Source organism: Parasteatoda tepidariorum, chromosome 3 (genome assembly GCF_982258835.1).
Source record: "Parasteatoda tepidariorum strain Cologne lab strain chromosome 3, Ptep-v5.0, whole genome shotgun sequence".
Lineage (NCBI taxonomy): Eukaryota > Metazoa > Arthropoda > Arachnida > Araneae > Theridiidae > Parasteatoda > Parasteatoda tepidariorum.
Window position 1 is genome coordinate 29,706,060 of NC_141757.1, and position 27,160 is coordinate 29,733,219.

Sequence of the window (27,160 nt, forward strand, 5' to 3'; positions counted from 1 at the left end):
TCACTCATTTGCATTTTTCTTATGCCTAAATATTGTTAACAGCAGCTAAATCATTGCTAATAGTAAAATAGTGCATTTTAATAAATAGCATTTTTCGGATTTCCTTGCAAAAATAAAACCAAAATTTGATTCATAGATAGGGTAGGAAATTTGTCTTTGTAGGAATTGACACGGGCATTTCTGCGTATTTTTAGTCTGTTGTTTTCAAAACTCATGCCTTTTGCAATGTATTTAAATTTTCGTAAAATTTTTAAAACTGTGAAATTTCAGAATTTTTTCTTAATTTTTTACTTTTAATTTAGCAGCAAATAGTACTTTTATGAGCTTTTAAAAATGTCAATGCATAAATAATTAAATTTATAAGGGAATGGATATATGCCAAAAATGAAAAGAAAATAGTTTAAAGATGATCTAAATCTTGTCATTTTGATTTCATATTCTTTCGATGATAAATTTATTAGGGTGATATGTCTCCTTGAAGTACAATAGTAGTACAAAGGTGGAAAAATGATTTGTTAGCTTCCTTATCTAGAACTTTTATTTAAATGAGTGAATGGCACAAGCCATTGTAATATCCGATTAAATTTATTAATCCTTTGTGTTGCAAAGTGCTTAAAAGGGCTGACAATCAAATATTTGATATATATAAAATAAAATATTTTGTGTATACCAAAATTCGGTTATTTTCACTCAAAATAATAATATTGAGTAAAATTAAAGAAAAATTTTCTGGACTTTTAATGTGCTTTTGTTTCTTTATTTATACCATGACCATGGTTTTCCACGCATTTACTGTGTATTTATTTTTCTGTTCCTGTAGTTTTTCGTAAATTTTGACTGTTTTCTTAAACAATAAACTTACAATTCTACTTATAGACCATTCACTAATTTCTAATTCTATATTCACACACGCAGACCAATTCATTTATATACTTACTCATTTATGTACTTACTCATTTATATACTTAAATTCTATTCATAAACCATTTATAAACTAAAAATTCTATTCATAGACCATTCACAAGCTAAGAATTCTATTCATCGATCATTTTAGAAAATTTCACGGAATTTTCACTATTCTGTTGTTTCCAAAATTAATTTATATATTTTGAATATTTTTCAAATAACGCCACAATTTTTGAATTATTAAAAGATGGTTAAAGTGAGAAAATATGAAGTTTAATTGGAAGAGTAGAAGAAAATAGGAAGTTATCAGTTGACTACGATAACAGTAAATGGTGGTGAGCACTCTGAAAATTTGGTATAAAATGTTAAAAGTGAAAAGCAAAGATCCTCAGAATCTTAACGCTACGCTATTTCAGCTTCAGAGCTCATGCTTGAAAATTTCCAAGCAAATCACAGATTTACTAAATGATTAAGGACATAGTTAGTGGTATCGATTATGTTACACAAATTCTATGCTAAATCTTTCTGTTAACTTGCACAGCTCTCCTTTGTTGAACTTTGCGATAGTCATGTACACCTAATTTTAGATGAACTTCGCTGATTTAAGGAAAATACATTTGTAGAGTAAAAAAAAAATTCGTTTTTATCATAGTTTTTTTCGTAATCTTACGTTTGAACTCGCGAAAACATCGTCGAATATGTATAAGTTGAAGCACATTTAAACACGGTGAGGAAAAACCTAGTCATGAGGATACATTTCGCACACATTTTATTTACGTTTTTGAAATATAACAGTTTCCTAACTCTCAGGCCGCGCAACATTTTCAACTTTTGTTTGATACATGTTAACATTTAATATTTTCTGTTAAACTAATACAGTGTTTCACATTGAAGTTCCTTGAATATTGCGCAGATCTTAATAAAATAAATTTAAAAAAAAAAGCGAAACAATACTAAAAGCAGCTATTTTTTTATCATTTCTGTATGTTATAGCTGGAACTGTTCAGACAATATTCTTTAAAAGACACTATTTCACCATTATAAGGGGGTTAATTTCGTGATTATGAGTAAAAATACATCAGCTAACTAAACCTTTCTTAAGTTATTCTTATAACAATCTAGACGAATATCTAGACGATTTAATTTAATTATTTGTAAAGTCACGAGGATCTCCCCAACGCATTGCTATCTATCCTCAATAAGTAAGAGGATTTTCTTTCTAGAAGGATTTTAGACTTCCGTTGTAGGAATGTCCTGTTTTTTCCTGATCCTGCTAGTGATAAATAATTGTATAACTATTTACAATTTCAAAAAAACGCAATTTTCCTATAAATATGATGCTGGTCACACAATGGTTCAAAACAAATTTAGACCATTTGCTCTATTGTTTCACTCAACCTTAATTTTTTATTTCAACTCAATTAAAAAATAAAAGAAACATAGATTTTGCACATTGTATACAAAAGAGTTAATTAATATTTCAAAAATAATTAATTGCGTAACACATACTCTTCTTACACTTTTTGAATACATTTTAATGATGAAAAGAAAATCGAATTACACATCAAGAACTAAAAGTTGACTAATGAAGAGGATTGTCGTTTTAAAATGTTAGTTCGGTATATTTATTAATTTATGTAAGTTTAATTTAAATGGTATTCTCATTTGAATTGATCAGTAGCGCAACTTTGCATCTAATTTAAATAACACCTCACTCTTTTTACTTGTTACAGATTAACTACTTCAAATGATCAATTCTAACGAATAATTATATTTTTTTGTAATCTAATATTCCTATTTTTTAGCTAATATTACTCTTTGAATTCAAAATTTAATGCACCAAGACCAAACCATATACAGAACAAAAAACACTATTTGGCATCATTGTAACAAAACTAATTTTCAAGGTAAATAGCAACCTCTTGAGCATTTTGTTGTGTGAAATCAATTAATTAACGTATAACTTCCTCTATTTTTTTCATTGAATATTCATTTTGCTATTTTTTACACTGTTCAAAATAGATAGAAGAAGTTTCCTTTTGCTTTTTCAATTTCTAAATAATGAAAATTAATTTGCCATTCAATAAATAATTGGTATTTTAACACTACGTTTTCTTAATTCCTACTGCTAGAAATATATATATAGAAATATATTTTTATTATATTAAAATAATGTTTATTTTTACTGCTCTTTCTTACTGGCTGGGTAATGAAGAAAATAAAAATAAAATTTAAAAAAAAAATTGCATAAAAATTTCATTTCTTAGACAATCTAATTTCTACGATCTTTAATCTAAAAACGAGAAAGCTAAATAGATTAAACACAAATACCAGTAATCTGCTTTAAACTTCCCACTTCTAAAATCACACTAATTACATTATTAGTCTCTTTTTCAGATAATGCTTTGTTCCTAAAAGATGAAAGAATTTACTTAAACGGTTAAAGCCATTCATAAATTCTTGTTACGTTCATTATTAATCGAAAAGTAAAGAATGAAAATAACTTTTTTAACGAGATTTGGAAACGCCCAGCATGTTAAGTGTCAACAACACCCACGTATGCAATTAATAATTAACGTGTTTCAATAACTTCACTCTTTGTTTGTTAAAACAGAGAATATCAGAGCTATGTTTATGCAAAAGTTTAATTAAAAGTATTTTATACAAAATATAACTACGAATACTCATTATTCTCTTTTCTTTTTTACAATATTTGATAGTATGCACTTTAAATATTTCGTATACATAGAAGTAGATTAAAAAAATAAATGTATTAAAAATAAACATATTTAAAAACAAATAAATTTAAAGTAGTTAAAAAATTATTGTTGAAAGTTTACGGGGTTATATTCCACGCAATAACTCTGCGAAGATAAAGCATATTAAAATAATGATATATTTAACCAGAATAAATTTTCTATTGAATAACTTAGCACCAAAACACATTTTATTGCTATTCTAAATATACTATCTGGAATTTATCGTTTTATTTTTCCTTTAACTTTTTTTTCTGTTACTACTTTTTTAGAATTCTTTACTTCTTTATTAATTCATCCATGAAGATTCAATTATGATGGGGTGTAATAATTCAATTATAATAGTGATAAACAATTATAATTGGTGTCAAATATTCTGCTTTTCTAAAGAAGTTTTTATTCCAAATAAAATGAACCTTATTGATGAAAATATATTCATTTTACAAATTAAGGGATAGATGAATTGAAGTGTCATTCAGAATTAAAGTTTAAACAGAAAAAATATAGACCTAACGCAATTTTTTAAAATTTTTAAAATATTGTTACACACAAGAACTATATTTCATAAAAAACAATTTAGGACTAATGCAAAGTGCAGTTGAAAATGTTCGAACTTAAATCAATAATTTAGATTTAATATATTAGAGAAGCTATCCTTATACTCTTAGACTAACTCTTAACCAACAAATTTTGCCACTCTTTTACTTGATAAGCTAGTACAAAATTCATGATAAGCAATAATGGAAAACAAAGAATATTTTGTGTAAATTAAAAATATTATACTATCCTCTTTCAAACAACGCATGCGTATCTTCTTTAATGCCGCAAATATTTATATCTTGTAATTTTAAACCCATTTTTAAGACACAGGTTAATTTCTAGACTAAGTTTTGTGAAACACTAAACTTTGTGTGTATTTTTTTAAAATTATTGTTTTTACTTGAAACTTAACTACAATTGTGAAGAGAATAAAGGAGAATCCTGAAAAGAGCCGCATTATTAGCCCGATGACATTGGAACAATCTAGGATTCGGGAGCCACAATCAGTTTCTTACGATTGAGGACAGCTGAGGGAAGTATACGCCTTGAAACTTGGAAAATGAAACCAATAATATATAAGGCTTATGATATTTGAAGCTATTTGGAGTTTTAGTTTTTTGTTTGGTCTTTTCTGAAAATAATGTTACAACTTAAAATGCGTATTTTGCAACACAATAAGAAATTAAACTGTTTATGTTGATAAATGAAGTCATCATTTGAGGCATTTTAATTAGCCATCTGTTTCATTTTAAATGCAACAAACATGAATTATGAGTTATGAGTGTGTTTTAGTATATATTTTTATTTATTTATTTATTTATTTTTTTGAGAAACAGAATAGGCATTTTTAAAACAAACACTTAAATGCACTCTTTTCTAAAAATGGATGTCAAATAATTACTCAAAAGCTGAATTCGTAAATTGAATTTGCATTTAAAATGTGAAAAAATGGCTTTTCAAGGGCATAATTACCAATAATTTTCCTTCAACTTTTGTAAAGCATATAAATTATGGCTCTGAAAATAACTCTTTTGTTCGAAAATAATAACCTTAAATATACCTAAAATTGAAGTGTGTAGGGAACTTCAGGAAGACGTTGGTTGTCAGTTTAAAAACTGAACAGCTTTTAAACTAAAATCTGTGAAAGCTTATTTGGGTATTTATTTGTAAGCTAACCACGGCTAAGAGTGTACTTATTTCTCAGGTATTTATTGAGAAATAATTTCTTTCTTAATCCTCATCTTTTTCTTTAAGGTTACTTTATTACCATACTGGCTAATCTTAAATTTTCCAATGATGCATTTCTGTTATCAGCATGCTAAAAGTCACAATACCATAGTAAAAGAAGAAAAAAAAATTGTCAACTTGACTCCATTTTGCGGAATCGGCGAGTGATTAGAGCAATGCTGACGAAGCTAACGAAGCCACGGAGTAGCTGTTTTTTTTATATCCAATTGCTTATATGCCGTCATTTTGGAGTCCTTCTTTCTCTCTTTTTTCGTTGTGCATTTGAAGACAGCATCGATTCCTACTGCAAAAATTCTGAAAGGGGGAGAATTGTTGCTCCAGCCAACAGTGTGTAACACAGTTCTGAATTTGTAAAGTTTGATCATCAGAACATTAGAAGTTGCCATTTACATTTAAAACAATTTTAAAGTCACTGACTCTTTGTGATAATTATTTTGCATATTGTACAGATAAAATTATAGCCCCCAAAACAAAATAGATATGAAATTTAGTATGTATATTATTGAATTGATTATTTAAATTTAGTAAGTTTAGTAAGAAATTTAGTAACAGTTGTTTGATCTAAATATTTACTCACGTTGTAGAATAAATATTTTAAAACGAAATTAATTGAAGTATTTAATTGATATTTTGTATTATAAAAATAGTATTAGTTTTTGCAGCAAATAGAAGAGTAAGAAAACTTAGGAAACGATTTAAAAAATATAGTTTAATCGTATACAATATTGCACATTATCTATTTACACTTACGTTATTAGTAACATTGTAGAATATAGGAGAATAATTGGGTATTCTGACTTGATTGAGGATCATTATTCAAGCAAATCTTGAATTTCGGACTGATAAGGACTTTAAAGTACATATATAAGCATTAATGGTTCATTAGCTGTGAAATTGGTATGACAGGGGGACAAATTATTGATTATAATAGGTTCCACGACATTTTACTGGAAGAACTTAGAGCAGCACACAGCATTACAAATTGCATTGCATTATAAAGTATTTTCAAATAGTTAAAGATGGATGTAAATTAATAAATAATCAATTATTAAAATATGCACAACTAATCAATTGAATTATAATAATCTTATTCTGGTAAGATAAAATAACCTTTGTTAACGGATAAAAAGTCACGCATCAATCTATAAAGTAGTTAAATGAAAATAAACACATACAATTGTGCTTATTTTTATAAACTTATTCAAATATTGAAAGTTTGACTCTCCCTTTTAAGGGATCTCAAGAGTTTTTTCAGATCAAAATGTGAATTTTTTGAAAGAAAAAAATCTAGATTGTTATTAAATTTATTTTGATTAATTTGACACCAATATTTTTCGTACCCAAAATTTTTTTAGGAGTTATAATTTTTTTTTTCTGAAGCATTACTTCTTAAAATTTAAAATCATTCTTTTCCAAATCGCAATTTTTGAGCATCGCAAACTATTTTCAGTTTTATAGCAGTTAAAATCGTATAATTTGATACACACTTAAATTATGATAGAATTGTTTGACTAATGTAAAATTCAGAAATCAAGTTATGTTTTGATCAAATTTCTTTAAAAAAATTGAGGTTTGAAAAGGAAAAAAATAGACATTTTCTTAATGCATCTATAAGGTTAATTTTGTCATAAGAGCATACTTAGCTTTGCTGTTAAAAATAGTTTAAATTATTTTTACTCATTTTATGTCTTAAAGTGTGTGTGAAATGGTGTTCAATTAGGAAAATATAATCGAAGTTTTTAAAATGTTCGAAATCAGATATTTTTTAAATGTTCAAAATATAGTATAGATCTAATTTTGAACATAAAGCTAGCTTGTGGATATTTATACATATTGTAGTATTAATAATTATACTACTATTTTTAGATTTACTTTTCCTGGTTTTACTGCTCTGCCCTGTTATATAAAAAAAAACCTAATTGTATAGTCACTTTTCATGAGTTTCAGGCTGCCTTTTTCTGCCCTGGTTGCCAATTTGGAATTGCCTCTTTTTTGAAGAAATAAGCAGCATTTTTATACCACATTTTCGGTAATAAATTTAGCCAATGAGAAGGTAAAGGAGTTTGAATAGCTTTTGGTCGGAAAACGAGACAGCTGTAAAAATAACTTAAAAAAATACTATTAAAGGAATTAACTAATTTTTTATTAAAAGACATACACGTGTAGGATTTTGTGTTCCTTACAAATTATGAATTATTATAAATCCCTTTTCAAGTTCAGAAACGAATTAAAGAAACTAAGGCAAGACATTACAAGGATGCATCTATTGCAAAGTAGAAGAAGCGGGTTCGATTCCCACTGTATTTTGACTTGACAAGGACATATAACCCGAGTTACGTAAGGAGAACACAACCTGCGTGTGTGTGCTTCGCGAAACAATAAATAAATAAATACATGCTGGGGTACGATGTGATTCGAACCAGCTACCTTTACGCTTTTATCTTAGAGTGCTGGTGCAGCCTTGATGCATAACAGTTAAAATACTGATATAATTTATCATTTCTTCGGGCATTTGCGCAATAACAAGTGAATGTCTTTAATAGATTTAAATGTTAGTGGATTTAACTTATTGCTTAATTATAGGGAAAAAAAACTATTAAACGACGAGAAACAATGTTAACAAGTGTTTGCCAAATAAAATATATGTTATCAAAATTAACATTTTGCTTCGTCTTACACTATACTGTTAAAATTGCTGAATTTTGATTAAAGTTGCTAAATTTGATCATATTCACTACCAAAAAGGGTGGCAATAAAAAGCATATTTTATTATTAATTTGACCAGAAAGCGCTTTGGTAAAAATTGCTTTGCTTTTTGGTATTCTCATAGAGCCAAAAACATTATAAATTTTAGTATATTCTGGAAGCTTTCATCATAATTTTCTTCTCAGTGTAAGTCATGCGTAAAAATAGATTCAATGAATTGTGACTCCAACGTTTTCTTTAATATGATAGTTAAATGGAAATTTTGTTAAATGTTGCTCTAAAAAATTCTTATTCACTTATTATATCGTGTTCTCAAAGCATAAACTAATATTTTTCTTTTTTCTGACAATTCTTTTGTTGTTGAAAAAAATTGAGCGTGTATTAACTTCAGAAACGAAATAAGATGCTATAATGGTAAAAGTAAAATGTAATTATATTTATAAGTATTATTTCTTTATATTATGTCTATTCATCTTGTATGCCGAAAAAGTGATTGAATACAATTATTAATAATACATTCATATTCTTGCTTTTTTATGTATGGAACTTAGAAATCATAAATTTTATATATTTATTTGAATACATCGAATAAAGTTATAGCAATATGCTTTGTTATAGAATCAATTTCGAAGAAAACTTAATAGAATTTACAAAAATACATATGTCGCCATATTTTTAAGTTTTATTGTATCATTTCATTCAATATCATTAGATCTTTTGTTCCTTAATTTAATAAGGACTCCCACGAGTTCCTTTGATAAAATATTTTATTTTCGAATCACATTTAATCCTACTTAGAGTCCTTTGGTAAGAATAAAGAAATCATGCACAGTAAATTGAAAAGTTGATCTTTGCAAAATGAAACTTAATTTAAATAATTATTTATAACATTTATCGAGTTTTAATTCTATTAGAGGATATCATGAAGTTTTTTTTTACAAGAATATACCTGCAGAAGTATCAATGTGTATTATGTTAAGTTTTCATTTAAACTAATCGGTCATACAAGTTAACAATTTAATTTTTGAATATAATTTATAACGATGTAGCAGGATTACAGTGATGAACATATTATTTAATATTTCATATACTTACTAAGCAACTTGTATTGTTGTGTTCTAAATGTTTACTTGTTAGCTAAATATAGTTAGAGACAAAGAATTCGTCTAAAACATTACGCAGTTTCCTAAATTGTACCTGGGGTGCATAACTAAATCGTAGCGTTATGATTTAGCAGTATCGTATCAACTTTAACTACTGTAACAAGTCGAGTTAAAACTATTTAAACTGTATTTCTCCCAAACTGACTAAAAGTGGCCGAGTTAATTAATTTACTAAATTAATTTTCACCCAATACCTTTCTCATCTCGTGACTTGTGAATGTCGCTAATAATAAGACATCAATGAGAACAATGTTTAAAATATAAGACTGCAGCGCGAAAAAGTAAAAATGGTTTAACTACTCTGGTGCATAAATCTTTAATTAAACTGACTTTTTTTAAAGCAAAAAACCTCAATCCATGCATGAATCAATCTGAAAGAAACGGAAATATTTCAGCATCTTTAATGAAGATTTAATATCCTTATAATTAGATTTATGTACATAATTCCTTAGAAGGAAGCACTTAGAGATAACTTATCAAGGATAAGCCTACTGGTTAATATATTAGTGATCTAGTAATTATTTCTTAGCGTTGCGTTAAAACTTCTTCAAACGAATTTCTCCATTTCGAAAACTGAAAAGATAATATTTGTTGCAGATCCCGAAACGATGCAGTTTTAAAAGCAGAGTGCATAAAAGTCACGTTTGAAGCGTGTAGTTTTTAATAAAACTTTTTATAATCTTTTGATATTGTTACTATATTTATAACAGTATAAAAAATTTATAGCAGATTTCTTATTATGTTACTAAGAGATTGTTTTCATTTACACACGATTGCCTGTGGATACATTTAATCATGAATTGTCATACTTTTTTGGGGTGGTACGATTTAAGAAGCAAGTGGCATGAATTAGACAACCTATTTTATAAATTGTACCTCTTGCAGACCTTGCAAAAACAATTAATTTTCAGCTCGTAATGAGCAAATTTTATTTCCGTAATATTATATAAGTAGCTGAATAACTATTCTTTATTATTTTATAATTTTATGTGAACAACCGACCCAATTTTATGGGTTTACGACTACTAGTGCTCAACTTCGTAGCCTCGTAATTTTGAACCCAATCCAGAAGACAAGGGAAAACCTGGATCGCGTTATCTGAGAAATTTGCCTTCGTGGAGAACTGTTTGATGGAGCTAACCAGTATTAGCGTTACATGGAGTACCAAGAGAACCACCCACGGTTAGTCTGACGGCAAGGGGACTTTAATCCGTGATCCGTCTACCACTGAGGATATTTCACGTCAGCACTGTGGTTGGTGCAAGCCGGATGCGGAATTCGTATCAACTGGGATTCGAACCCGGTTCGCCTCATTGAAAGGCGAACGCTCTATCCCCTGAGCTATAGCTGCTATATTCTGTATTATTAAAATATTTTAAATGTTCTTGTCAGTGAATACAAATTTGAAGAACAGGTACAAATTTAAATGCAAAAAGTGGCTTTAGGCAACTCGCCTTCACATGAAAATGTTTGACGCAAGATAATGTAAAGAAATATTTTCGCTGAACACATCAGTTTACTATTTGGCCTTTTATTAAGCAAGTTTTTGATATTTTTTTCCTTAATCGTAAATGCCGAATCATATAATTCAAAGAATTTTATGTAGTAATTTTAAATATCATAGAATTAGAATCTGGAAGAATGTTTTGTGGAAATATTGCTTTTTAAGGTAAAAAATATCAAGAATTTCTTACATTATATTCTAATTGGTATTCAATTTGAAGGTAATAAGTTCTTTGATAAAATACATAAACAAAAATGAGAAATATTTAAGTCTCTGTAAAATAACTCCTTTTGTACCCGAGTATAAAATCCACCAAACACTTGTCGTGTTGCAATAATATCTCTGAGATACTAGATTTAATTTAAATTCCGCTACTCTTTTTTTAAAAAAATAATCCTAGACAGTAAAAAGTCAATTCTAAACATTAATTGTCCAATTAAATTGTAAGTTGATTTTCCGCTTTATTTAAACGAAAAGTAGATAAAATTTCGCATGAATTTTGTATGCTTTCATCACTTCTATTGTTGCACAAATAGTTGTTGAAAGGCTGTCTAAATTGCCCTATTTTCTACTTTACGCTACCTATTAGTAAGCTGTAAGTAAAGATAGATCCTTCAATTGCGTGCCTTTTATTCGATATTTATATTTCATGGGTGACTACAAAAAAATAGGTGTCAATTTGATACTAAGAAATGTATTAGTCATCACCTTGATGAAATTGTTAATCAAATCAATAAGTGACACGTGTTTCCAATATTTCTGTAAATACTAGCAAATTATTAATGAGTGAGTACCTCAATATGTGTCGAAATAAATATTTTAAAAGCTCACTAAACAAGCAGTCACGTATTTTACACCTATATGAAGTTTTACCAAAAATTGTTCCTACGCTATCAGTATCTGATTATTATGTGTTTAAGGGTATTAAAACTTAACAAACGTAGGATGAAGCTAAGGATTGATTAAGAAATATGCAAAATAATAGCCTAGGGTAAATTTTCCACTTCCGGGTCTAAAATTACAAGAGGGGGTTGAAGGAAGGGGGAGGGATAACCGAATGCTGATTTTCGCTATTTCTACAAGTTTAAAAATACAAAAGTTTACAAAGAAGGGTAGGGATAGTTAAAAACTGGTTTTCATGGCATCAACAAGTTTAAAAATGAAACTGTGGTAAAAAAAGGGGTAAGACATAACAGAAAAATTGTTAAAAAGGAGGAGACGGAGTAAACAAAATCCGATTTTTTGTTGTTTCAAACTTAAAAATACTAAAAGAGAATATAAAGAGGGAAAGGAATAACTAAAAACCTGTTTTCAATTTATCAACAAGTTTCCTACGAGTTATTCCTACAGGCTTAGTAAAACAGAGGGGGAGGAAATATTAAAAACCGGTTTTCATCGCATCAACAATCTTAATAATACGAAAGGTGGTAAAAAAGGGGAAAAAATAACAAAAAAATCTCTTTGAAAGAAGGAAAAAGAATAATGCTCGTTGGGAGATTAATCAAAAAAATTTTTTCCAATGCCCAACTGGAGAATAACCTTTCGTCATACAGGTATCTGAAGAGCAGATTTGTAGGCCACTTTTTACGGGGCATCATATTAGGTGGGCCAACGTTACTCCCACAGTAAGGACATATTGTACTCTCTTAAAATGAACGAGTGAAAATAACTCAACTTGAGTGCTATTTAACTCTTTCATCTAGATAAAACCGGCCTTCTCATCTTGAGTTAAAATCACTCAAGTGAAAGAGTTATGTGGAAATAGCTGAATTTGGGTTAAAAAAATTTCACTCAAACTTCAGTTATTTTCACTCGAGTTTGAGTGATTTTCAGTATTAACTGAGTGGATCGTTTTTGCTCAAACTTGAGTGATTTTAGCTCGTGTTTGAGCGATTTGCAGTATTTCAATTTGTAAATTGCAGTCAAAATTTTTATTGTTAATATACAAAATGTTTGTATTTAGTGGTGCCATCTATCGTAAGCGATAGAAAATACTATAGTTTTAGTTCAAAAAAATTCCTTTTGAAAGAAAGCCTCAGATAGGAATTTTTTTATCATTACGTTTGTTGAATTTACGTATCGAATTAGATAGTATTGTACTTGTGAAAGTTTTCGCTGCGAGCATATCGACACTGTGTATCCTGGAGATCCTCTGTCGTGTGATTGACCGGTTAACCCTCTCGGCTACAGTCCCGTGTCAAGACGGCTACAAAGAACTAATTGCTTTCAGTCTTGAGTCTTGTTAGCGAGGATAAAGTTTTTATTTGTTAAATCAAATAAGGTGAAAACACAGTTAAATTTTTTTTCTCCAGAGTTAACAGTTTGAATAGCAGCATTTTATGGTTATCCAATTGTTTTGATTGTATACGGTAAAACAACAATTAAATGAATTATTGCTTAAGAGTTTTTTTTATGAAAATTTCAAACTACTGAAGATTTAAGTTTTTTTTTTCTTTCCCCTAAGTTTCGTCATTTTTCTTTTAAGTTTAATTTTTAAAAGTAAGGAGCTCTAAACGAATTTTCAAAGTAAGCAGTTTTATAAACATTATGCTCATTTAGGTTCAATTGAAAATACTATGAGTTATTTTTTTTCGAACAAACTTATTCGTTTAATTTATAAAACTTTATTTTCAAGCAATAAAAAAGGTATATTGTTTTAAATTGCCTAAATTTTTTTAAGACAAATTTCTGAAACTAAGTGAAATTAATAAATTTTTGAAGAAGACGTTTGAAGCTAAAAATTCTGGATTAAATACTTTTTTTCAAACTTAATTTTGCAAATTCTTTTGATATAAATTTGTTTAAAATCCAAACTATAAAACTTGTTTTAATTAGAAAAAAATAAGTATAATTTTTTTTCTGCAATAATCCTAGCTTAGTATGAATTCGAATAAAAGAAAATAACTAATTAACATTAACTACTTGACTTTACTTTAATATTGTTTTTACCATAAACTTTGCTCAAACATAGTTTTCTTAAGTCAAAAAGAAATAAATAATAAAAATTAATAAAAACGATATTTTTAATAAAATTACTAAAATACAGAAATATTTAAATACCTAATTTTAGGCATATTTTAAACTAATTAAATTGTATCGCTTCTGTATTATAAATAATTACAATTAAATCAAGTATGTATTTTATGAATTTTAACTATTATGAATATAGATAGTACCGTTATTTCCGTTATCAATATATATGCTTAGAATTTTTACCTAATTGTAAGAAATTAATATAAAATCAAAAAGAAAAAAAAAGAAAAAACATTATAAAAATTTTATATACCAGCCAGGAAAACAAGATTGAAAACATAAAACTCTTTCAATTTTACAACAATGCAAAGTAACTGCAGTTTTTCTGCTGATTCCTCAGAAAGTATACTTCTGAAACAATGACTACATAATTACTTCAAATTTACTGCAGAATGACCACGGATTTAAAGTTTCAGTATTTTGTAAATTTATGATTTTAAAGTGACATCACTTAAACTACAGTAATTTTGTAGACAATAGCTGAAAGTTTTTTTCGAAATAAATTACTGAGAAATTACTTCGCATTAGCTGCAAAATAATTGCGGTGTTTTTACAGTTAAGATTGCACTACAGAAAATTTGCAGTTAACTCTAGAAAAACTACGAAATTACTTCAGTTCTGTAGAAAAACTACAGTTTATTTTCAGCTGGGATATAGGTATGTAAATTCAAATTGAACTATATCTCACATTATTTTTAATTTTGCTCCTATTTTTTTACTAATAATCTATAACTATTGTAAAATTCTAATTTATTTGCATTTTCGAATACTTTAATTAGCATTGTACTTTTAATTAAATATTAATTCTGCATTTTCAATTTTTGCCTCGAAAATTGAACTTGAAGAAAAGTGGTAAGAACTTTTATGCTAGCAACAATGGAAAAATAGTTTGTATAATGTGATAAATACTTTATGAAATACGAAGATAGTATTAATTCTGAATTCCAATTAAATAAAAGCTAAAAACAGGAAAAAAAACAGAAAAATTCAAAACACTGCTTAATTGTTTTAAATATAATATTTTACACTTTTTCTTTGAATGATATATTTATAATAAAATGCATTGAACATCTGAAGATTCTGATTTGAATGAATGGATATTGCAAAGGTGAACTTTCATAAAATAAAGACAGTCAACTTTATTAATAGAAAGCAATTTAAATAACAGCAATTATAGACTGTATGAACAATAATTTCGTAAATATCTTTTGTAAAAGAAGTATAGAATGATATGAAATAAATTATCCAGAAATTCTTTGTACCAAAATTATACATCAAAAAAACTAAAACATGGATATTAATTTATTATATTAAAATAAAATGTTAAAACTTTAATATGAAATCTGAAAAAATTCTAAAACTCTTATCAGATATAATATATTCCCACATGCTTTGACAAAGATTCTATCATGGAATCAGATTTTTTTTATATTCCATAATCATCCACATTTAACACATTCAATTTTAATAAATTTTTTTGACAAATAATTTAAATGAATAGCATTTTAATAAAAAACGCTGAAAAACAGCTAATTTAAATGGAATGTGTATAAAACACATTCAAAATAAAAGTATTTTCAAAATAAAAGCAACAAGGTGAAGTATACTACTATAAAACAGCGTCTTCTTCAGAAATACCGTTGTGAACTAAAAGTTGTTTTAATTCTTCTTAATTCAAAATATTAAATGACATATTCTCCAAAAAAAAAATTTAGCGTAAAATAAAAGCGAAGACATAATCTATTTAGATCGCAGAACATAAAAATTTTATTTAGATTTATTATCGTTTGCTTTTTAAAATAAAACGATAGAAATTGCAGCTTATAGCTCGCACACAATTAAATAATAAATAAATCACTCAAGTTTGAGCTAAAAGCACTCAAATATTGCTTAATAAATACCACTCAATTTGAGTAAACGCTAAGCAGGAATTTCGCTCAAATAAGAATGTATTTTACTAAAGTTGAGTTAAAAAAGTTAAACTCTTTTTTGGGAAATAACTCTTTCATTTTAAAAGAGCGCAGAGAACGAAAGAACATACAGCCCCGGATTCAAATCCAGAAACTTTCTGAAGCAAGGCCGGTTCCTTGACCCCTACATTGGCTGGTAGGCATGAAAACAAAATAGTTTGTGTAAAATAATAATAATAATGTTTTATGCTTCCATAAATTTGTTTAAAAGAACACCGATTAGGTTGTTGTTGTCATCCACCATTAAGGCAGAGGGGGCCCACTTGTTCTTGTTTTCCAGAGGAGCAATCTATTGCCGAGAATTCGACTTTTGTCGACTTTCGACTTTTCACCCATTTTATAGGTTGAACCCATTCACACATCTGTTCATTCACAGATCGTAACGAGAGAGCGTTCAATCCCCTATTCAGTACCCCCAACGGTTTAATTTGTTATGGGAACATGGATGAATTTGTGAATAGCCAAATTTACCGAGCTCTAGTCACCATTTACCACAGGGGGGTCTGTGGTTGACTTGATTTGATCTTTTATTTTCACAAACGTGAGTCCAGCACCCTGCAACCAGACTATCCCGGCCAAGCACCGATCAGGAGTTTGCTTAAATAAATATTTCAGCATTTTGGCACTTTTTACTCACCCTGCATCGCCATTTTTGCTTCTAATCTAACCTGAAAGAAGACTTAGTATTCTGTCTTCACTTTTATTGTTAATTCAAAAGAATTGCAAGCATTCTAAAAATGTTGTTTCATTGAATAAAGGTTAAGAATCTTTGAAACAGCTAAATGCGGTACCAAAAAAAAAAAAAAAAACGAATAAATAAACGTTTTTGCCATGTAGATTACATAATATTTCAAAAACATTGTAAAAGCTCTTGCTAGGTTTTATCTAATGCATAACTCAGAAATTTTCTTTCTACGCACTTTTCTTGAATGTTTTATGAATTTTAAGGATATTTTTTCATTATTTCTAATGAATACATTTTTAAGAAACAATAAAAAATTCTTTGTTTTCTTTAAAAAAAGAAAAATATCGTTCATGAAAATGAAAACTCCATTTCTTTAAGTGCCACATAAATTTTTATTTGGCAATAAAAACTACAAACGGTGGGATGAATGAAAATTGCTTTACGTGCAATTTCTGTAATGATCCTACATCTAACGTGTCAGCAGCACCACCCTAGTTATTTATTGCAATACAATTTCAGAGCCACGTTTCTTGAAGATCAAAAAATAGCAACATTTTCCCACCATATTTTTTACGGTAAATATTGCGAACTTCTGAGATACTTTCTGAGAGGTAGTTTTTTGCTCCAAATTCTTGCAGTAATTCGATTGATAATTGATTCAATTAAAAGTTAAGAAAATAATCATATTGGTGTATATAAGTTTTTGGAGTTTAAGCCTTTCTTTTAAGGAAGAATTAAATAAAAACAATTATAGGCTTCTTACTGAAATGTTTGATTTTATTAAAGAAACCAACAATAATTTAAAAAGCTGAAATTGTTTATAAATTTCTAATAATAAAAAAAATTGTGTTTTTTTTTTCGATTTTAATAGGATCCGGAACTCGTTGTTGTAGTTGTAGTTAATTTACGTCGCACTAGAGCAACACGATGGGCTATTGGCGACGGTCTGGGAAGCACCCATGAGGATGATCCGAAGACATGTCATCACAATTTTGATCCTCTGCAGAAGGGATTGCACCCCCGCTTCGGTAGCCCGACGACCTGCACGCGAAGTCGAGCACTTTACGGTAGAGCAGTTTAACGAGGACCAACCACCCACACACTGACCGTAGCCAGTGATGCTTGACTTCGGTGATCTGCTGGGAACCGTGTCTTAACCATCACTCCACTGCGGGACTCCTGAACTCAGACAATGAGTAGTAGCAGGCGTACTAGCAGACGTAAATAAATCAATTTTCCTACAACATTATATCATTAATAATTTTTTAAATCGAAAAATTGTTTAAAAAAATAGCAAAAAGTACTTTAATTGTAAAACTTTCATACAAATCAGAATTTTATTTAAGGAAAAAGATACATGAAAGAGATAAATAAAAATAAATAAAAATGAAGTGATGAATAAAAATAGCTTTTTAAAGCAGCAAAAAATTTTAATTTGGTGGTTTAATTTCTTCAGAGTAGGCTGCAGTGTTACAGCATTGTTTTTAATTCACGTTTAAAGTGTTATAACTCATGAAAAAACTTGAAATTTATTATGCGTCTCTCACTTTTATCTGGTTTCTTTCGTAATCTCGATTTTGTTTTCTTGCTTTTTTTTCAAGGTGGTGATAAGCAATGTCAAACTCTGTTTTCGGCTCGCACTGACCATCTTACTCTAGTCAAACATCTTCAGTGGTGGATGAACCAGGAATTAAATTCCTCTAACTGTCAAGATAATCGTGGATGATTTTGGTTGTTTTCCTCTCCATGTAAAGTAAGTGTGGTTTAGCATATCAAACATTCCTCAACGAATACTAAATTACCTCTAAGCTTGACCCAGGAGTTTCTTTGTCTTCTGGATTGAGTTCAAAATTCAGTTTCGGATGAACCAGGAATTAAATTCCTCTAACTGTCAAGCTAATCGTGGATGATTTTGGTTGTTTTCCTCTCCATGTAAAGTAAATGTGGTTTAGCATATCAAACATTCCTCAACGAATACTAAATTACCTCTAAGCTAGACCCAGGAGTTTCTTTGTCTTCTGGATTGAGTTCAAAATTACAAGGCTTCAGAATAGAACATTGACAGTCATAAACCCAAAAATGGGTCTTTTGTATATAATTTTCGAATAAAATATATAATTTTGCAATGAAAGAATTCAATTGAGTGCATTACTGTTCTTGCATTCGTAAAAATTGAAATCGATTCCTTTTTTGTACAATGCACAGCTACTGCACTTTGTTCAATTTCTAAAATCGTTACTCTGGTGCATGCAAAAAGAGATTGGAACATATTCTACAAACACCTTCTCCCAGATGAACCATTTGTTTATCTGATCCACACTTGATTACTTTTTGTTTTGAATCAATCTTCATTCTACTTCCCCCTTTCCCAAATTTTCTTTTTCTTTATTTCCTTTTCTTTTCATTGAACAATGTTCCTATCTCACTGAAATGAAATTTAGATTGCAGTGTCATATTGACAAGTGTAGACGATAAAAAATAAAAAGTGAGAAAACAAAAAGACGGCAGACACGATTTTTCTATTTTATATTTTTCGACATTGTGTAACTTTTAAAAAGAAAATGTCGCTTTTCTTTTTTTCTAATATTGAAAAATATCTTAGTTTTTATATCTGTACCTAATTCCATGATAAATAAAATGAACTTTCAGCTACTCAGAGGTTGTTAAATCAAAATAATTTAATTTTTTAATTAATACATTTAGTAAAATTGAAATTACACTAATCATTTTTAAGAAAATTAAGATAAAATGTCTGAAAATATATCTTTAGAATACCTATCTACCACTCAATGAAGATCTTCTCTTTTCTTATAAATTTCTTTCAGTTTCTTCCTAATTTCTTACTGTTTATCTGTTTTGAGTAGACTACTTTTTTTTGTTTTTTTTTAATCTGTTGACGTAAAAAAAAGACACCAGTGCAGTATGTTGTAATTCCTGTGATTGATTTTTCTTTGAACTGCATGGTTAGTTCTTTTGACTATAGATTTCCAGTATCTAGTCTATTTTCCAATATTTGATCAGCTATTTTGAGGAAGATATCAGTTCAATATGTTGCAATTTCTGTTATTATATATTCTTCTTTCTCCATTGCTAGCCCATTTACAATTGATAATCTATTGTCTAATTTTCAGACTGTTGATAGAAGTAAGACATCAGTTTAATACGTTCGAATTTCTGTGACTGACTTTTTTTTACTATATGGCCAGCATATTATATCCTATTTTCCTATCTTTGATTTGTTGATATAAATAAGATATCTGTTCAATATGCTGTAAATACTATTCTATTTGTTCCATGGCCAGCCCATTTCCAGTAGATAATCTATTGGCCACTCTTTGGCTGGTGTTGATGTTAAGAAGATATGAGTTCAGTATGTTGTAATCCTGTGTTTTCCTGTTCTTTTGGCTACATGGCTCGATTGTTTCCAGTTTATAAATTGCTATCTTTGGCCAAGTGATGTAAAGATGATACCAATTCAATATACGGTAATTAATTTTAGCAACATGCAATTCATTTAGCTGCATGGCTAACCTATTTTCAGTTTATGTATCTTTATCCCCTCTTTGGACAGTAGATGTAAAATGGATACTAGTTTAATGCATTATGATTCCTGTGATTGTCTGCCTTTTTGGCTACATTCTATTTTGCATGGCTGGCCCATTTGATTTCAGCAATCTTTCAGCGTTATCAAAAATCTGTTGTTTTACCCATGATACTTACTTGATGCCGTTTCATGTTATGTCAAGTACACGTAGTTTTTTTTTCTTATATGAGTTGTTCCAGAACATTATTAAAACAACCTTTTTCAGAAGCTTGCTATTTTGTCTTAAATGTAATTTTAGTTGCGTTACAAAACCATTTACACAGTTATTAGTGATATTTTTAATGCGGAAAATAGCTCTACGTCTTTTTCAAGAAAATTGACAAAAGTTAATATATTAAATCAGAAGCCTTAAAAGTTATTGATTTGTACAAAGCTATAAATTATAATGTTGTACGAACAATTTGTAGAAAGATGATAAGCAAATGATGTACAAAAAATTGGTATACTTGGGTGATAATTATCATGAACAAATGATTAAAGAAGTTCTTAAGAAAAAAGTGACATAAATTTCTGTCATTTTTTTTAAATGGAAGTTTTGTCATTTATTTCAAACCAGGTAAATCAAAGGTAAATCAACTCTGACAATTTTCTTTCACCTAACGGACTGCTCAACTTTCCACCGACGCTAGAAAAGAAAAAGATTAATTTGTACTGCAGATATGAATAAGTGGGACTGCGCGGTTTATATTTTTGTACATCTATCATACTTTTTCTTTATTAAATTTTTTTTTTTTAGTTTTGTAAAATAATATCATGCGTGAAATGAATAAATGGTTTCTGCGTTCTTATCTTTTTCCTAGCTTTATTGCAACAAAAATTATTGTATAAAAATCTAATTACGCAATTTGTGTGTTTTTTTTTTTTAAAAAATTCATAATTTTATATATTGTGCATGTTTGGAAATATGAAATTTGCACAACTTTTGAAAACCTTTTATCTTAAATTTTAGCTAGATTATTCGTAGAAAGGTGTTTTAAACTCTTTTTTTTAACTTTTACATGTTTCTTTCAGTCTAATGAAAAATTCTTATACAAACGGAAAAATGTGCCATAATACGCTTATATATATATATATATATATATATATATATATAATATATTTTTTGACTTGTTTTTCTAATTTCTACCCTGCAAAAAATGACCAATAGAAATCAATAAAAAAAATGTATTGATCTGTACGGGGAAATGGAACACTGATATCAATAGAGTAGATCAGTATAATGGACTGGTCATGATATATTGATATCAGTAGAGTAGGTCAATACAATGTATTGGTCTATATCAGTAGAATGGACTGATATCAGTAGAGTGTACTGGTCTGTACGGGGAAATGGAACATTGATGTCAGTAGAGTGTACTGATCTGTACGGGGAAATGGAACATTGATATCAGTAGAGTGTACTGGTCTGTACGGGGAAATGGAACATTGATATCAGTAGAGTGTACTGGTCTGTACGGGGAAATGGAACATTGATATCAGTAGAGTGTACTGTTCTGTACGGGGAAATGGAACATTGATATCAGTAGAATGGACTGGTGTCTACGGGGAAATGGAACACTGATATCAGTAGAATGGACTGATCCCTACGGGGAAATGGAACATTGATATCAGTCGAATTTACTGGTCTGTGCAAGGAAATGAGACATCATGGTCCCATCAGAAAAATAGACTGGTCTAAGTTAGGGAAAACAATATTAATGAAAGCATATTAGATAGGTTTAAACAAGAAAATGCAACATTGTTTATCTTTTTTAAAATGCAAGATTTAGCTGAATTGGTCAAATGCTCTGTATGCACCATAGTAAATTTTCTACTAGCTGCAGCCAGTGGAAAATTTAATATAAATTAATAAAATATGACAGGACAGTATAAAAAAATACTTATTTAAAGCATCTAAAAATGCTTTGAATATTTAAACACTGCTTAAGTGGAAGGATAAAAGAATTATATTCTAAAAAAACATACTTCTTTATACCTACACTATGCTAGTTTTAAAGTTAACTTTAATTTCCTTTTCATATTTCCAATTTAATTTAAAATATAATTTATTACTAAATTATATTTTATTGCTTAATATAACTATAAAAATAAACTTAAAATGTGAGTTCAAGAGGGTACCTTATCGGAAAAAATTCCTGGTATAAAAAAAATCATGCCGGCGTATGAAACACCGGTTCTGGTATGATACTGGATCGGGAATTATACCAGACCCAGCGTTTCATCAGCCAGTATCATACCGAAGCTGGTGTTTCACAAGTTAGCAGGATACTGGCTCCGGTATAATACCTAAATTGTAGTTTCATTATCTAGTATCATGCTAGAGCCAGCATATACTGGTACTAGTGTACTGTGCTCAGCATACTGGAATAGTGTTTTAAAAACCGGTTTATTCTTAAAACAAGCGTATCAAACTGTGTGTTACTACAGTTTGATACAGGATTGTTAGTGAACAGCTCTGAGCGGGAAAATAAAACATTGATACACAATTGGGTAAATAAGTTAAGTCACCTGATCTATACAAAGAAATAAAATACTGACATCAGTTAACACTTTATCAAAAACTATAGTTTGCATTATGTTTATAAAAACAAATTAACTTTTTTTTAAGCTTCTTTATAGTTAATTAAATTTTTTTAAACAATAAATTAAAATGTTAGAAAATTATTGTCAATAATTTTTGAATCTACAATACTACACAAAAAAATGTCTTGGAGATGGATGGATGGATTAGAAATGTTACTTTATAGATAGCCAAAAACCTGACTAAAATAAACAAGTCAATTTATTGTCATTTCAAGACCCCCCTCCCCCCCCATTGTGTTTGACATAGCATTCTAAGAGTAAAAAGTTTCAATATTTAAGAAAGAAAAAAATGACAGAACAATCTTAAAGTATACCATAGGCTTTAAATCCTTATACACACAAATGATATACCATTTATTTGATTTTTATCTATGGATAGCTTGTGCTAAGCATTTGTCATCTTACCAAATATGCTAAACTTGAAATTTGGCAAAACAAAAATGTTATTTTGGGGAAAGTATTGGCGAATGCTGTTTTTGAACAAAAAGAAAAATGTATCCATTCATTGTTCATTTACTCCTCCCCAACAGCAAAATGATTCTTAATTTGTAGTTGCATTTTTATAAAATAATTCAATTTATAATAAATATGCATTTTCCTACAGAAAAAATCAATCATAAAAAAATTTTTAAGATTTACCTTTGGCTTAGAATTTTAAAAACTGGCTAATAATTTTAAATCCTTAGCATGGGTTATGTATATATAGATAGTAATATCATAATTAAAGGTCAGTAATTAAAAAGAGCAGGTAAACAAATAAAACACAACAACAGCAGCAAAATTATAATGGAAAATCATACTTAATACAATGGGAAATTAAACAGTAAGAATAACCTAATCCAAATTTGCAAAAAATTATAGTTTAAAATTAAATAAAATTAGCATTATTAAGAGAAAATAATAAAACGTCATAGTAAAAGATAATAATATACAGATAAATTTGCTATACAGAGTGAAGAGTATATTAGGACTTGTGTAATGTAGGTATTTATAAAAAAAGTTCACATGTTTCGCACAGAACTTTTAAATTAAAACATATTTCAAATTTTGAAAAAACCGAATCACACACTCTTTTTCAATTTTCACTACTTAACATAGTCAAAATAATTCAGAGCAATAGTAACGCATTGCAGAGGAGGCCTAACCAAATCTTTTTCGCAGCATCCACGTCTGGCTCATTCATTTTTTAGTCTATCACTCTTACAATGGTCGAGAAGATATCATCAAATGGTGGAGAGTAAAAACGAGTGGAGGAAATTAACAGCAGTATTTGTGAAGTGATCAGCTTTATCATATCCAGAAATGTCGCAATGGCTCAAGGAATAGAAAGTTTGCACTGACCACAGTGCCGACGTAAAATATCCTTAGTGGTAGACGGATCATGACGCCAGACTAACCGTGACATGTTTGCCTGGTTTTCTTCTCCATGTACCCCAAATACAAGTCTTGTCATGCATTCCATTCAGCTAGAAAATTTTAAACAGAACTTATCAATGTAAAAGTATTTTATTTGAATAAGTTGTTAAAAGTTTTCATCACAATGTACACAAATACATTCATGAAGATTTTATTACATTAAGAATAGGTTTAGCCAAAATAATTTTTAATTTTAATATTATTGATAATTTAATATTATTGAACTAATTTAACACGTTGAATGCCATAGGGGTCACCAGTGACTGGCACTGAGTTTGTTTGTAGCGCCCCAGGGGTCACCAATGAACGGCGAAGCCTAGATTATTAGAAACGCATAATTAGAATAAATTTTTAATGCTCCTAATTTTTTTATATTATTATCATTACTAAGAAGAAGGTTAGGAGAAATTAGGTTGGAAGAAATTAATGCAAAATTAGCGTGGCATTCAACATGTTAAAGAAAAGAAAAAAAAGTTAAATCCAGCTAAGATTAAATTCATAAGAAAGTGTAAGGATTGTTTTTAACCCATAACAAAAATGGAGTAAACAAAGAAAATTTAAATGCAAATAGAAAAGTAATTATTTATAAAAATAAATACTTCTAAAAATAATTATTGTTTATAAAAATATTTAATAATTGAAAATTTTTTTTGCATTTGCTTGAACACAGTCAAGACAGAGTAGCAAAAAAATATTTAATTATATCATTTAGTTATTAATTATACTAATAATATAAATTTAGATTACCCAAACATTAAATTGCCTTTCAGAGAGCAAAAAAAAAAAATTTCACTGTATATAAAGTTTTTAGACATATCTTTACCTTAAAATCAATATATATTTTTTTTAAATATTGTTATCAAGCTTCGCTTCATATTTTTTGGCTACAGTTCAGGAAAAGCATTAAAAATAACAAAAGAATTTGTGATTAACACTTAAAATATAATGCAAAGTTTAAAAATATTATACACAACTAAATAAATAATTAATTTGTTACTAACGATGATATTAATGGGAATTTATGTAAATAACATGTGAACAATGTGCTTCTATTAAAGTCTCATAAAGAAACCCAGAAAAAATACTTTCTTCTCATGCAATGGATGGAATCTGTATATGATATACGAGTATATCGTAACCCTACCTATGCATGCACATGCAGTAATAATTCAAGAATAATATACATGTATAGATAGCTTAAAATATCAATAAAACTCAAGCATACGTTTTAATATTTCTGTAACTAACAAAGATGTAAATAAAAGTAAGAAATAAAGAAAAAATTACACTTACTAAAATATTTCTCCCCATAATATGCTTCATTCTTTCCATGACGCTCTATTGTAAACATTGAACGTAAGTCGAAGTAATGTGATTGGCTGTAACTTCAGACTGAGAAACGGAATGAACTGGGGAAAAAGTTGAAAAGGAACTTTCTCAAAATTGGGAGTGTAGGCAGATTGATATGATTTAACGAACGATTAAAACAGATTTAACGAACGATTAAAAGTCGATTCTCGTATTTTGCATGCTCCCCTTTCGTTTCTGAATTAATAACTCCTTTTTGCTTTTATAGATTCAATTGGATTGAATTAACTATGTTTCTACAAAACAAATTTACTTATTTAATTCAAAAAAGTTTATTTTGTTTTATGATCTAAATTTATTTAAAACAAATTTCAAAAAGGGACTGAAATTTATAAATTTATGATGGCGAGGTTAATGTTTGAAGGTAAAAGGTTTGAGATTTTACATGAATTTTTAATTTATGTAAATGTATTTCTTTTGCTATGAAGTTGTTTGAAACCTAAAATAATTAATTTATTTTGCGAATAGTTCTAGTTTAGTATAAATTCAATAATAATAATAAATCAATAAAAATTAATAACAACTTATAATAAAATTTAAAGTGATACAATTAATAATATTTTTTTTTGCCATCATGACTTTGATTAAAATAAATTTTGTAAATTACAAAGTAAATAAGTAAGTAAATGATAAACTAATAAAAACAAGTTTTATTATTAAATTACTTTTATTATAAAATTACTTTCATTTGAATGACTTTAAGCAGATTTTAAAGTTATTAAAATGTGTAAAAGTTTTACTCAAAAACTTCCTTTCTTCCAAAATTATAAATTGATTTTAATAATTTTAAATATGTATTCTTTAATTAGTGCACATAGAAAGTGTACGTTTTCACTACCCTTAATATATATGTTAAGAATCCTTATAAAAATCTAAAAAATTAATTATCGGAAATCAGTATATAATCAAGAAAAAAAAATTATAAAATAATGAAGAATTATTAACTAAGTAATCTAATTTTAAAGAGTCGTAACCTGTTAGATTTCTGGAAAAATATGTATTGTAAGCAAACGTATGTAAAGTAATTCTATAGGCACCTGTTGATGTATTAATGAAAACAAATATCGACTAATAAAATACCTATTGATCAATAATTGCTAAGTTTTACTGGTGTCAATAAAAATCTGTAGATATCAGTTCATACATTGATAAAACAAGTAGAATACCTAACTGATCAACATCTATTGATACAAGTACCCTACTGATGTCAGTAGTCATCAGTTGAAGTGTGAAATACAGACAAGTATATACCAATAGAGTACCTACTGATCAATATCCATTGATACCAATACACTGCTGATATCAGTTGAAATGTCAATGGGAACAAGTACAGACCAATAGAATTCTATTGATCAATATCTATTGATACCAGTACACTACTGATATCAGTTGAAATGTCAATAGGAACAAGTACAGACCAATAGAATACCCTATTGTTCAACATCTATTGATGCCAATACACTACTGATATCAGTTGACATCAGTTGAAATATCAATAGAAACAAGTACAGACCAATAGAATTCTATTGATATCAATAAATGTTTTTATTGATTTCTATTGATCATTTTTTGTAGGGTAGTGCTTGAGACGTTGATCTTTGAGACTTTTGTTAAAGGTTTATACCGAAATAGCAATTTAATGTTTGGTAAGAAATGTACTTAGTCTATTGTATTGATA

At 28.4% G+C, this 27,160-nt stretch overlaps 1 long non-coding RNA gene across 1 annotated transcript; it reads right to left on the reverse strand.

Annotated features, from left to right (window-relative positions):
- Positions 1-23,864: 23,864 nt before the first annotated feature.
- Positions 23,865-25,822, reverse strand: LOC147813490 (uncharacterized). The gene is made up of 2 exons (XR_015432473.1): positions 25,408-25,822; positions 23,865-24,164 (listed from the first exon to the last, which is right to left on the reverse strand). It is a non-coding gene; the product is annotated as an uncharacterized LOC147813490 (long non-coding RNA).
- Between the last annotated feature and the right edge of the window lie 1,338 nt (positions 25,823-27,160).